Below are 11,894 nucleotides of genomic sequence, written 5' to 3' on the forward strand. Positions count from 1 at the left end.
CCTCCCTCAGTTCCTGATAGGGGTGGTCCAAGTTATCCCCTAAATTTTTTTTTTTTTGGAGACAGAGTCTTGCTCCTATTGCCTAGGCTGGAGTGCAATGGCGTGCTCTCAGCTCACTACAACCTCTGCCTCCCAGGTTCAAGAGATTCTCCTGCCTCAGCGTCCCGAGTAGCTGGGGGTGCCTGCCACCATGCCCAGCTAATTTTTGTATTTTTAGTAAAGATGGGGTTTTGCCACGTTGGCCAGGCTAGTCTCGAACTCCTGACCTCGTGATCTGCCTGCCTCAGCCTCCCAAAGTGCTGGGATTACAGGCGTGAGCCACTGTGCCCGCCCTATCCCCTAAAGTCTTGCAGAGACCCAGCCTTGCAAGGTCTGACACTTTAAGGTCCTGGTTCCTGCACTCGAGGGTGAGAGCAGTGTCAGGAGACTGGGAAGGGGCTGGACTCCACAATGTTCTTTCCCAGAGTTCAGCAAGGAGCAATTGCAAGGACTGCAGCCTCAAGGTCAGCCTTGCTTTAGGTAGCGTGACTGTGTGTGGACAGTGGTGTGGTTAAGGGGGCATCTGGGAAAACAGAATTATTTTGAAATACACCATGGGCTCACAAATGGCAGGGAATAGTGAACAGTCCTCCCTCTCTCCCTCCCTCCCCTTCCTTCCTCCCTCCCTCCCTTCTTTCCTTCCTTCCTTCCTTCCTTCCTTCCTTCCTTCCTCCTTCCTTCCTCCCTCCCTCCCTCCCCTTCCTTCTTTCTTTCCCTCCCTTACCCCCCTCCCTCCTTCCCCCTTCCCCCTTCCCTTCCCTTTCTTCCTGACAGGGTCTTGCTCTGTCACCCAGGCTGGAGTACAGTGGCACGATCTCAGCTCACTGCAACCTCCACCTCTCAAGCTCAACTACCACGCTGGGCTAATTTTTGTATTTTTTGTAGAGATGGGGTTTCACCATGTTGCTCAGGCTGGTCTCAATCAATCACGCCCTCCTTGAGCTCAATCAATCACGCCCTCCTTGGCCTCCCAAAGTGCTGGGATTACAGGTGTGAGGCACCGTGCTTGGCCCAGGGAATAGTTTTCATAAACTCACACTCATTTCTCTATCTGTCAGGTTCCCTCTGGCAAACTTAGTTCCATTTGAAGATAGTTCAATCAGAGAGACTTTAATAAAGAGAGTGTGTGGAGTAGTGGGCAGGGGCAAGCAAAGGAGGCCACAAGGGGTGGTGAGGCCCCCAGGGACAGTAGGAAGCTGGTACTATCCCTGGCCCTGAAGGGTGTGAGGAAGAAGTGGTGTTCCTGAAGTCCAGCGTGTGCAGGAGGTAAAGGAGGAATCCTCAGTGGGGGCTATAGCCACAGAGGACCAGCATCTGCCAGAACTGCCTGCCGTGTGAAGCAGGGAGGAACACCCTGACCCCTGTCTCCACTGGAGGGCATGGGAGCCAGGTGTTGCAGGTGATTCACTTCCTGGGGCACAGAGTAGGGGAGAGAAGCAGGAGTAGGAGTCGGAAGGTGGAGGGAACAGACAGAGAATAACCAGGACGGGGCCAGATGCAGTGGCTCACGCCTGTAATCCTAACACTTTGGGAGGCCGAGGCAGTTGGAGTGCCTGGGCTCGGGAGTTTGAGACCAGCCTGGGCAACACAGGGAAACCCCATCTCTACTAAAATACAAAATTAGCTGGGCGTGGTGGTGGGCGCCTGTAATCCCAGCTACTTGGGAGGCTGAGTCAGGAGAATTGCTTGAACCTGGGAGGTGGAGTTTGCAGTGAACCAAGATTGTGCCACGGCACTCCAGCCTGGGTGAGAGAGCAAGACTCCATCTCAGAAAACAAACAAACTAGCCCAGTGTGGCACTCGCCTATAGTCCCAGCTACTCAGGAGGCCAAGGCAGGAGAATCACTTGAGCCTGTGCTCCAGCCTGGGCGACAAAGCGAGACTCTGTCTCAGAAGAAAAAAAAAGAAAGAATTACCAGGACAATGTTCTCATTCTCTTGCTTTTTTTCTGTTTGGTAAGTTTGAATTTTTATACATTGAGGTTTCTTAAACTAGGATTTAAAGTATGATCATAAAGTAATGCTACAGTTTTTTCTGAAAGAAGCACGCATATGTCCCAATGGCAATTCTGCTCTCAGTGGTCACCTGGGGAAGCTCTACACTTACTTCTGTGAAAAAAATCTACCGTTGGGCCGGACACGGTGGCTCATGCCTATAATCCCAGCACTTTGGGAGGCTGAGGTGGGCGGATCAGTTGAGGTCAGGAGTTTGAGACCAGTCTGGCCAACATGGCGATACTCTATTGCGACTAAAAAATACATAAAAATTAGGTGGGCGTGGTGGCACACGTCTGTAATTCCAGCTACTCTGGTGGCTGAGGCAGGAGAATCGTTTGAACCTGGGAGGCAGAGGCTGCAGTGAGCTGAGATCATGCTACTGCACTCCAGCCTGGGGGACAGAGCCAGACTCCATCTCAAAACAAACAAACAAACAAACACACAAACACAAGGCTGGTTAATTAGGTGGATGGGTTGTTTGGGGTCAAAAGCAAGGCGTGATTATGTGTGTGACTAACTTTCCTGTGTGGTTGGGAAGTTGTGTCAAATGTTTTGAGCAAAGACTGAACTGTTGAAATATTGCTGTGTCTCCAGCACTCCAAAGCAAAAGTGCAGCACCCACGCGGACTCTGCATGTTGCTTGTATACGTATTCCACTTCAGAGTGCCACCTTAGCTCTTTGGTATTTTGCATTAGCTGTGACATTAAAAAACATCATGTGGGAGATGCAGCTAATTGTGTACCTGAAATTTCTTTTTTTTAAAAGTGTATTTATTTTGAATGCAAATATACAGAAAAGTTGCAAGAATAATATCATGAATATTCATATAGCTTTCACTTGGATTCACCAATTGCTAACATTTATTTTGTTTGCTTTAATCTCTCTCTCTCTCTCTCCTTATATATATATATTTTTTGTTTGTTTGTTTGTTTGTTTGTTTGAGGCAGAGTCTCACTCTGTCGCCCAGGCTGCTGGAATGAAGTGGCATATTCTTGGCTCACTGCAACCTCCACCTCCCAGGTTCAAGCAATTTTCCTGCCTCAGCCTCCCAGGTAGCTGGGATTACAGGTGTGCGCCACCATGCCTGGCTAATTTTTGTATTTTTAGTAGAGACAGGATTTCACCATGTTGGTCAGGCGGGTCTTGAACTCCCGACCCCAGGTCATCTGTGCCTCCTGAAGTGTTGGGATTATGGGCACGAGCCACTGCACCTGGCCCATATAGGTGTTATAATTATTATTACTTGTGCTGAATCATTTGAGAGTAAATTACAGACATCATGATCCTTTACCCCTAAATACTTCAGCATGTATGGACATTCTCTTATATAACTCTAATACAGGGCAGGTGCAGTGGCTTACGCCTGTAATTCCAGCACTTTGAGAGGCCAAGGTGGGCAGTTCTTGAGGTCAGGAAGTTCCAGACCAGCCAGGCCAACATAGTGAAACCCTGTCTCTACTAAAAATACAAAAAATTAGCCGTGTGTGGTGGGTGCCTGTAATCTCAGCTACTCGGGAGGCTGAGGCAGGAGAATCACTTTAACCCGGGGGAGGCAGAGGTTGCAGTGAGCCGAGACTGCACCATTGCACTCCGGCCTGGGCAACAGAATGAGACTCTGTCTCAAACAAACAAACAGACCAGAAAACTCCAATACAATAATTAAATTCGGAAAACAAAACATTGACATATTATCTAATATGTAGTATATATTTACATTTCACCAATTGCCCCAGTAATTGTCTTTATAGTAATGTCTTTTTTTTTTTCTTTTTTTTGAGACAGTCTCTCTTTGTCCCCCAGGTTGGAGTGCAGTGGTGTGATCTCGGCTCACTGCAACCTCTACCTCCCAGGTTTAAGGGATTCTTGTGCCTCAGCCTCCCGAGTAGCTGGGATTACAGGTGTGTACCACCATACCTGGCTAATTTTTGTATTTTTTAGTAGCATGTTGGCCAGGTTGGTCTTGAACTCCTGGCCTCAAGGGACCTGCCTGCCTCAGCCTCCCAAAGCGCGGAGATTTGCGACCACCCCCGGCCACAATGTCTTTTTTTCCTCTTTGGGCTGCAATTGTTGATGACCTCACATGAGATTTAGTTGTCTTGGTCTCTTTCTTTCTCTCTCTTTTTTTTTTTTTTGAGATGGAGTTTCACTCTTGTTGCCCAGGTGGAGTGCAATGGCGCGATCCCGGCTCACTGCAACCTCCTCCTCCCGGGTTCAAGCGATTCTCCTGCCTCAGCCTCCTGAGTAGCTGGGATTACAGGCGACCCACGCCCAGCTAATTTTTTGTATTTTCAGTAGAGACAGGGTTCTATCATGTTGGCCAGGCTGGTCTCGAACTCCTGACCTCAAGTGATCCACCCACCTTGGCCTCCCAAAGTGCTGGAATTACAGGCGTGAGCCACCGTGCCTGGCTTTTTATTTCTTTAATCTGGGATAGTTTCTCAGCTTTTTGTTGTCATGCATGGCATTGATATTTTTGAAGTGTGTGGGACCGGTTTTCTAGAAATGTCCCTCAATCTAGGTTTGTCTGATGCTGTTTCCTCATGGTTGGGTTCAGGTTATGAACTTTGGGGCAGGAATACCACACAAGTGATGCTGGCTCCTTTTTGGTGCCTCCTGTCAGGAGCCACATGATGGGTATGTTAATTTCAATTCTTTGGTTAAGTAGGAGTAATGTTTCCATGCCTCCTCATTAGAATTAACAAGGAAACCCAAATTTTCAAGAAAAAAGTCCCAGTTTGGGCAAGTTTATTTCACAGGCACACTTTCAGGGGTTGGTGGCACGCTTAGCTTTGGCGTGATCTCGGGCTGGGGGTTTTGAAAATGGAGTTCTGGCTTTGAGCTTTGCAGCACAGAGCAACTCTCTGTCCTTCCTCACGAGGACAAAGAATTCCGTGCATGAATGCCTGCCACGGGCCCGGAATGCCATGGGCTGTTTACCAGCCTCTGAATTGCCCCGTGGCGTCAGGCAGCCGCGCAAGTGCTTCCTAAGGCTGAAGGCGCCCAGCAGAGGCACTGCCATGGGCCACGGCAAATGTGTGGGGAACATTCTGCTGAGAAGGGTGGTTTCATTTCCCTTTAAATGCCTCTGTTATTTTCTACCACACGCTTGAGGCTTGGCCCTAACAGAAAAACTTCCCAGTAGTGGGGCCAAGGATGAGAAAGGGTTACGAATGAAAAGACCTTCTCTTTGGACAGGGCGTTCTAGTCCACAGAGCGCCTTATCTCTTGAGATCTCACACTGGGTTCCCAGCTCCGCCCATGCAAGCAGGCAGCTCTGGCATTTGCTGACCCTAACTTACAAACCAGAAAGGTGAGGCTCAGAGAAGCGAAGTGATTGGTCTCAACTCATAGAGTTGGGAAGAGGTGACCTGGTCAAAGTCTATCCAAGCTTTCTGATTTAAAAAAAAATTTTTTTTTTGTTTTCTCTGTGATGTCACTGTTGTTTCCCTGAAGAAGCTGGGAATTTCTTTTCTGGGGGAATTTTAGGAAATAGAGGATGCCCCTTGAAATTTGCAGGGACTTGAACTTGGACTTTTTAACATTCTTGAAAGTAGTTACTAAAGTTATTATGGCTCAGCACAATGGCTCACTCCTGTAATCCCAATGCTTTGGGAGGCTGAGGCAGGAGGATCACTTGAGGCCAGGAATTCAAGGCTGCAGTGAGCTGTGATTGTGCTATTGCACTCCAATCAGAGTGACAGAGCGAGACCCAGTCTCAAAAAACAAATTAAAAAACCCCAATTATTATGTGCAAAGCCCCTTTCTTCAATGAGCCTACCATCTAGTAGGGAAATAATAATAATAATAACAGTAATAATAATAACAGCTGTCAGTTCTGCTGTTTCCTAGCTGTGTGACCTTGGGCAAGTTATCAGACCTCACTGTGCTTCAGTTTTTTTTTTGTTTTTGTTTTGTTTACTTGTATTTTTTTTTTTTTTGAGATGGAGTCTCACTCTGTCACCTAGGCTGGAGTGCAGTGGCACCATCACGGCAACCTCTGCCTCCCGGATTCTCCTGCCTCAGCTTCCTCAGTAGCTGGGACTACAGGCGTGCCCACCACGCCCAGCTAATTTTTGTATTTTTAGTAGAGACGGGGTTTTGCCATGTTGGTTAGGCTGGTCTCAAACTCCTGATCTCAAGTGGTCTGCCTGCCTTGGCCTCCCAAAGTGCTGGGATTCCAGCCGTGAGCCCACATCCCCAACCCTGTTTGTTTAATCTATAAAATAGGGATGATATGGTACCTTCTCTCATAGCTTTGTGGGGAGGATGATTTAAATTAATGTGGTCAGCATATAGTAAATACTGTGTTAGCTATTCCTATATATTTTTAGTATGTGTGAGGCATTGTGTATGTATTTTACATGCTTTCTCTCTTTTCATTTCCACAACAACCGCATGAGGTGGGCATGATGGTTCTCATTTAATAAACAAAGAAACTGAGGCTCAGAGAGGTTAAGCGTGATGTCCAAGGTCACACAGCTAGCAAATAGCAGAGTCAGGATTTACACTGTGCTGACTGAAAAGCCCATGCTTTTAATAGCATTCTGCTTGCTCTGGTACCAGGAAGACTGTTAATAACAGTGTATAACTATTTCAAGGTTTGGAGAGGAGTGTGGGGAGGGCATTCCAGGCAGAAGGACAGGGGAATAAAAGTGTGGAAGTGGAGATGTGTGCGTGGGAGGTTTAGCAGGGTCAGGCCAGGGAGCAAGAGAAGGGGGATGAACTCAGAATGAAACCTGAGAGCCAGGCAGCTTGGCAGGTTTCAGGTCCAGCCCTGAAAGGAAAAGACTGGGACATACAACCATTTGCCCATTTTGGGGAGGAGGGTGTAGGGTTTAGCGTTCAGGCAGCCTCCTGGCTGCTGTTAGTCCCTCCCAAGGCTCTCCTGGGTCCTTCCTCTCCTGAGTCTTCACTCTTCCACTGTAATAATAAACAAGGGAGAAACTGTGATCAAATCATTTGCATTGTAATGAGACTCACCCACTGGTCCCAGACCACCGGGCCCACGCAGCCTGGAAGCCCCCCGAGCCCTGGCTAAGCCCATGGCCTCCCGCTGCCCTGCAGCTAGGAAAATACAGGCCAGGCCTCATGCACACCCCTCTGGCCAGCCAGGGCCCCGAGGAGCTGAGCCTCCTGCCTGGGGGAGAACCTGTAAATGCAAGGGGGCTGCAAGGAGGAATTTTGGGTGAAACAAAGTTGCTCCTGCCCCTGACAGTTTCCCTGTATCTCTTCACCTGCCAGCCCTGCTTGGCTCCAGGGCGAGGCTGATTTTAGCCTGAAGTGAGAACTTGCCAGCAATCCATGGTGTGAGTAGAAGGATCTCAGTCTTCCTGACCTCCTGGTTGGATGGAGCAGCTCCCCCGACCCCACGAACCCCGACACCCTCCCAAGGGGAAGGAACTCCGTCGTCCTCAAGCTCAGCTCAGACCACTTGCTCTTTTTTAAAAAAATGTTGATTTATTTACTTATTTATTTATTTTTAGGCAGGATCTCGCTCTGTTGCCCAGGGTGGAGTGCTGTGGCATGATCATGGCTCACAGCAGCCTGGACATCTTAGGCTCATGCCATCCTCCCACCTCAGCCTACCGAGTAGCTGGGACTACCGGCATGCGCCACCATGCCCAGCTCGTTGACCACCTCCCCACCCCCCGCCTTTTTTTTTTTTGGTAGAGACAGGGGTCTTGCTGTGTTGCCCAGGCTGGTCTGGAATTCATGGGCTTAAGCGATCCTCCTGCCTTGGCCTGCGGAAGTGCTGGGATTACAGACAAGAGCCACCGCACTTGGCCTGGACCGCTTGCTCTTCATTCCGGAGATTATGGGGAGCTGGAGAAGAAGAAAGCAAGCAGAAAACTAAGGGGGAAAACATGAGAAAGAGCCCGGGATGGGCAGAGGCGGGCAATGTGGCCAGGGGTCTTGCTGAGGGGTGGATAGTGGGGGGAGGTGTGTCGGGGGAGGCAGCAGGGGAGGAGCAAAGCCCTAGGTCGAGGGGGAGGGAAGGGCTGCGGCTTGCAATGAGCGGCAGGGAGCGTTAAAGGGCGTGGAGAGGAAGGAAAGAAAAAGAGGGAGCGGATTCACAGGGAGCAAGGACTGTGTCAAAGGGGGACTTTGAGGGGACTTTAGCCCCACTCCCTGTCTCCATAAATCCCTTCTAGCACTCCAAACAAACCTACAATCGAAGTAAAGCAGCGCGCTTTCAATATAGAGGCAAGTCCCTTGCTCCAACCAGAAACGGGATGATACCCGGTGAGCCCCCCATCCAGCAAGCCCGGGGCACTCAGAATCAAGGGCATGAGACCCTGGTCTCTAGCAAGCATCTGCGGCCACACCCCACTGGCCGAATTGTCAATCGCCAGGCCATATTTGGGCCCCATTGCTAGGCAGAGTTTTGTTCCCTGGGGTTGCTGTGAGCCATGTGCCCGCAGACTAGGTTGGAGGCTTGGGACACAGAGGGGAGCAAAGAGGGGCCGAGCAGGTGGGAAAGAAGACCCTGGGGGAATGTCGGGAAGCTGCTGAGGCCAGGTTTACACCTCCCAAGGGGTGGCCACCGGACCTCACCCCTTACCCTACTGGGTCCCCAATCCCCAAACAGTGCGCCTTTCGTTGCCCGCTTTCCCCTTTATCCAGACTTCCTTCAAATAGCAGCTTTGTACCCTGAGGAACTAAGGTCCTGGAGAGTGTCAGTGTCATATATGTTATTGCTTTTGAACGTTTATATTTAAAAAGAGAGTTTTTAGACCCTGAGGGATGGGTCTCTCACGTGGTTATTTCAGGCCCATCAGCAGGCCAGCTTAGGCATTTTGGAACCGCAGAGCCTTTTAGCACATCCTGGCAAACAGCCTCGTACCCACCTTGCTTTCTCCTCTAGGAGCTCCTGACATCCTCTGGATGCTGGGCTGCAGTGGGCAGGGTAGGGGGTGGGGCGGGGGCGCTTGACCCCTATGTGGAGGAGTTTTGGCCTTAAGGTTCCCCAACCCCAGCCAGGTGAAAGGGGAGGCTTTGGACACCCTTGGGCCTTTCCAGCCAGTGTTTACCTAGGTGTGTGGTCTCCCCAAGGGCGCGTGGCTGCCAGCCACGCCTCTGTCCTCTGTCTCTGGTGGCCAGGCGGTGGGGAGGGCTGGAATGTGTGAGCAGGCAGGCAAGAATAATGCCAGGGCATTTTCTGTTTGTAAGATTGCAAGTTCGGCTCACAACCTGAATTTCAAGTGGGCCCTTCAGGCAGATAGGGAAGTCAGATGAGAGAGTGGAGGCAGCCAGTGCGGATTGTCTAAATTCCTGGAAAATAAATTCTAGGAATTTAGCTGCAGGAGGGAGGAGCCCCAGGTGGGATAAGTTCTGGGTAAATTTGCTGGGGGGCCTGGCAGGGAGGGGTGGCTTTTTCTCCTTCACTCTATTTGAACACCATGTTTTTCAAAAAACTGCTTGTCTCTTGAATCATGTCTAAGACACTAATTTCCTTCCTTCCTTCCTTCCTTCCTTCCTTCCTTCCTTCCTTCCTTCCTTCCTTCCTTCCCCTCTTTCTTTCTTTCTTTCTTTCTTTCTTTTTTCTTTTTCTTTTTTCTTTCTTTCTTCTTTCTTTCTTTCTTCTTTCTTTTCTTCTCTCTCTCTCTCTCTCTCTCTCTCTCTCTCTTCTTTTCTTTCGAGATGGAGGCTTGTTCTGTTGCCTAGGTTGGAGTGCAGTGGCAGGGTCTTGGCTCACTGAAACCTCCGCCTCCTGGGTTCAAGCAATTCTCCTGCCTCAAACTCCCTAGTAGCTGGGATTACAGGTGTGTGCCACCGCGCCTGACTGATTTTTAGTAGAGACGGGGTTTCACCATGTTGGCCAGGTGTGAGCCACCACGCCCGGCCTCAAGGCAGGGACTTTTAGAAAAAATTATTTTTTAAACTGAGCTGTCGTCCTCTTATGAGGGAAAACCACTCCCTCTAAGTACTGATTTTGGTGACTGCTCTTAAAGCAATTATTGTGTCTAAAAATGGAAAATTACATGTTACTGTTTATCAAAAGGAAATAAACACCTTGGATTAATCAGGTTCTTGCCACTGGATGGTGAGTCCAGACCTTGCTGGCAACCCAGGTGAACAGGCCACTCTACATGTTCTGCAAACACTCACTTTTTTTTTCTTTTTCTTTTTCTTTTTTTTTTTTTTTTTTTTTTTTTTGAGACGGAGTCTCGCAGTCGCCCAGGCTGGAGTGCAGTGGCCGGATCTCAGCTCACTGCAAGCTCCGCCTCCCGGGTTTACGCCATTCTCCTGCCTCAGCCTCCCGAGTAGCTGGGACTACAGGCGCCCGCCAACTCGCCCGGCTAGTTTTTTCTATTTTTTAGTAGAGACGGGTTTCGCCGTGTTAGCCAGGATGGTCTCGATCTCCTGACCTCGCGATCCACCCGTCTCGGTCCCAAAGTGCTGGGATTACAGGCTTGAGCCACCGCGCCCGGCCTCTTTTTTTTTTTTTTGAGATGGAGTCTCACTTTGTTGTCCAGGCTGGAGTGCAATGGCACGGTCTTGGCTCACTGCAACCTCTGCCTCTTAGGTTCAAGTATTCTCCTGCCTCAGCCTCTTGAGTAGCTGAGATTACAGGTGCCCACCCCCACGCCCGGCTAATTTTTGTATTTTTAGTAGAGACAGGGTTTCACCATGTTGGCCAGGCTGGTCTCGAACTCCTGACCTTGTGAGCCTCCTGCCTTGGCCTCCCAAAGTGCTGGGATTACAGGCGTGAGCCACCACGCCCAGCCCGCTTTCGTTGTTTTATAGTTTCCGAAGGGGAAATGGTCAGATCCTGTGTGTCTGCTGAGGCTTACTTGCCATGTCTGGTTATGTAATCGTGGAGAACCTTTGATTGGGCTTTGCTGGTGGCAAAAATAAGGACAGGAAAAAACATGGGAGTCAGGGCGTGTCCCCCACTCACTCTACTTGAGATGGGTTGGACTGTTGATTGTTTTGTATTTATGAGCATTTGCGGAACTCTCACGGAATATGGAGATTTAAAAGTTGGACAGAAATGCTTCAGTAAGTCAGCCTGAACTGTACATAGGTTCACACAGGGAGAAAAAGGTCTTGGAAGCGGCTCTGAGCACTACATGTCTCAGCCTCTTCATACTCCAGCCAAGACCCACGGAGCACGCGGTGGTCTGCCTGCTTTTGATTTAGCCACTGTCAGCCTCTGCAGTCTCAAGCTGGCCTCTCCAGCCACACTCAGCTCTTTCCAGTACCCTTAATGTACTCTTTTCTCTCCAGCACGCTGGCTTTCATGCAGGCTTCTCTTCATCCTTTGGGTTTCAGCTCAGAGGTCATTTCCTCCTGGAAGCCTTCCTGGATATTCCCCAGCTATCTCATGCATTTGTGTTGCTCTGTACTTTTTTGTTCTTAGCACTATTCATATTAAAATATCAGTGGCCAATGGCTTGTCTGTCTGCCTCTGGCTCCGGACTGTCAGATCTGTGAGTGAGATGTAGTGTGCTTGTCCATCATGATGTCTCCAGCGCACTGCCAGGCACATGGCACGTGGCAGAAACTCCATAAGCCATCTTATCACTATCCAGTCACTTCATACACTTCCTTTCAGCGACTGGTGCTCCAATTTTCCTTCTGTCAATTACTGTTTAGTTTCTCGGTCTCCCAGGTTTTAGCCTATACTTAGGGTAAAAACAAACAAAAGTTAAAGAACAAAACAAAATAAACTTTCTCTAATAAACTTGCTGAAGTTTTGCACTTTGCTTGCTTTCCTTGAGCTGCTGAAGAGTGTGAATTCAGCTAAATTCTGTACCCTGTCAGCTGGCAAACTCCTCAAATCCACACCATTCCAGCCCCCAGGACTGCCCTGCTGGGGTGAGAAAGGAGGCAGAGGGAAAGCTTGGAGACTC

Source organism: Trachypithecus francoisi, unplaced genomic scaffold, assembly GCF_009764315.1.
Source record: "Trachypithecus francoisi isolate TF-2019V2 unplaced genomic scaffold, Tfra_2.0 Lachesis_group8, whole genome shotgun sequence".
NCBI classification, from domain to species: Eukaryota; Metazoa; Chordata; class Mammalia; order Primates; family Cercopithecidae; genus Trachypithecus; species Trachypithecus francoisi.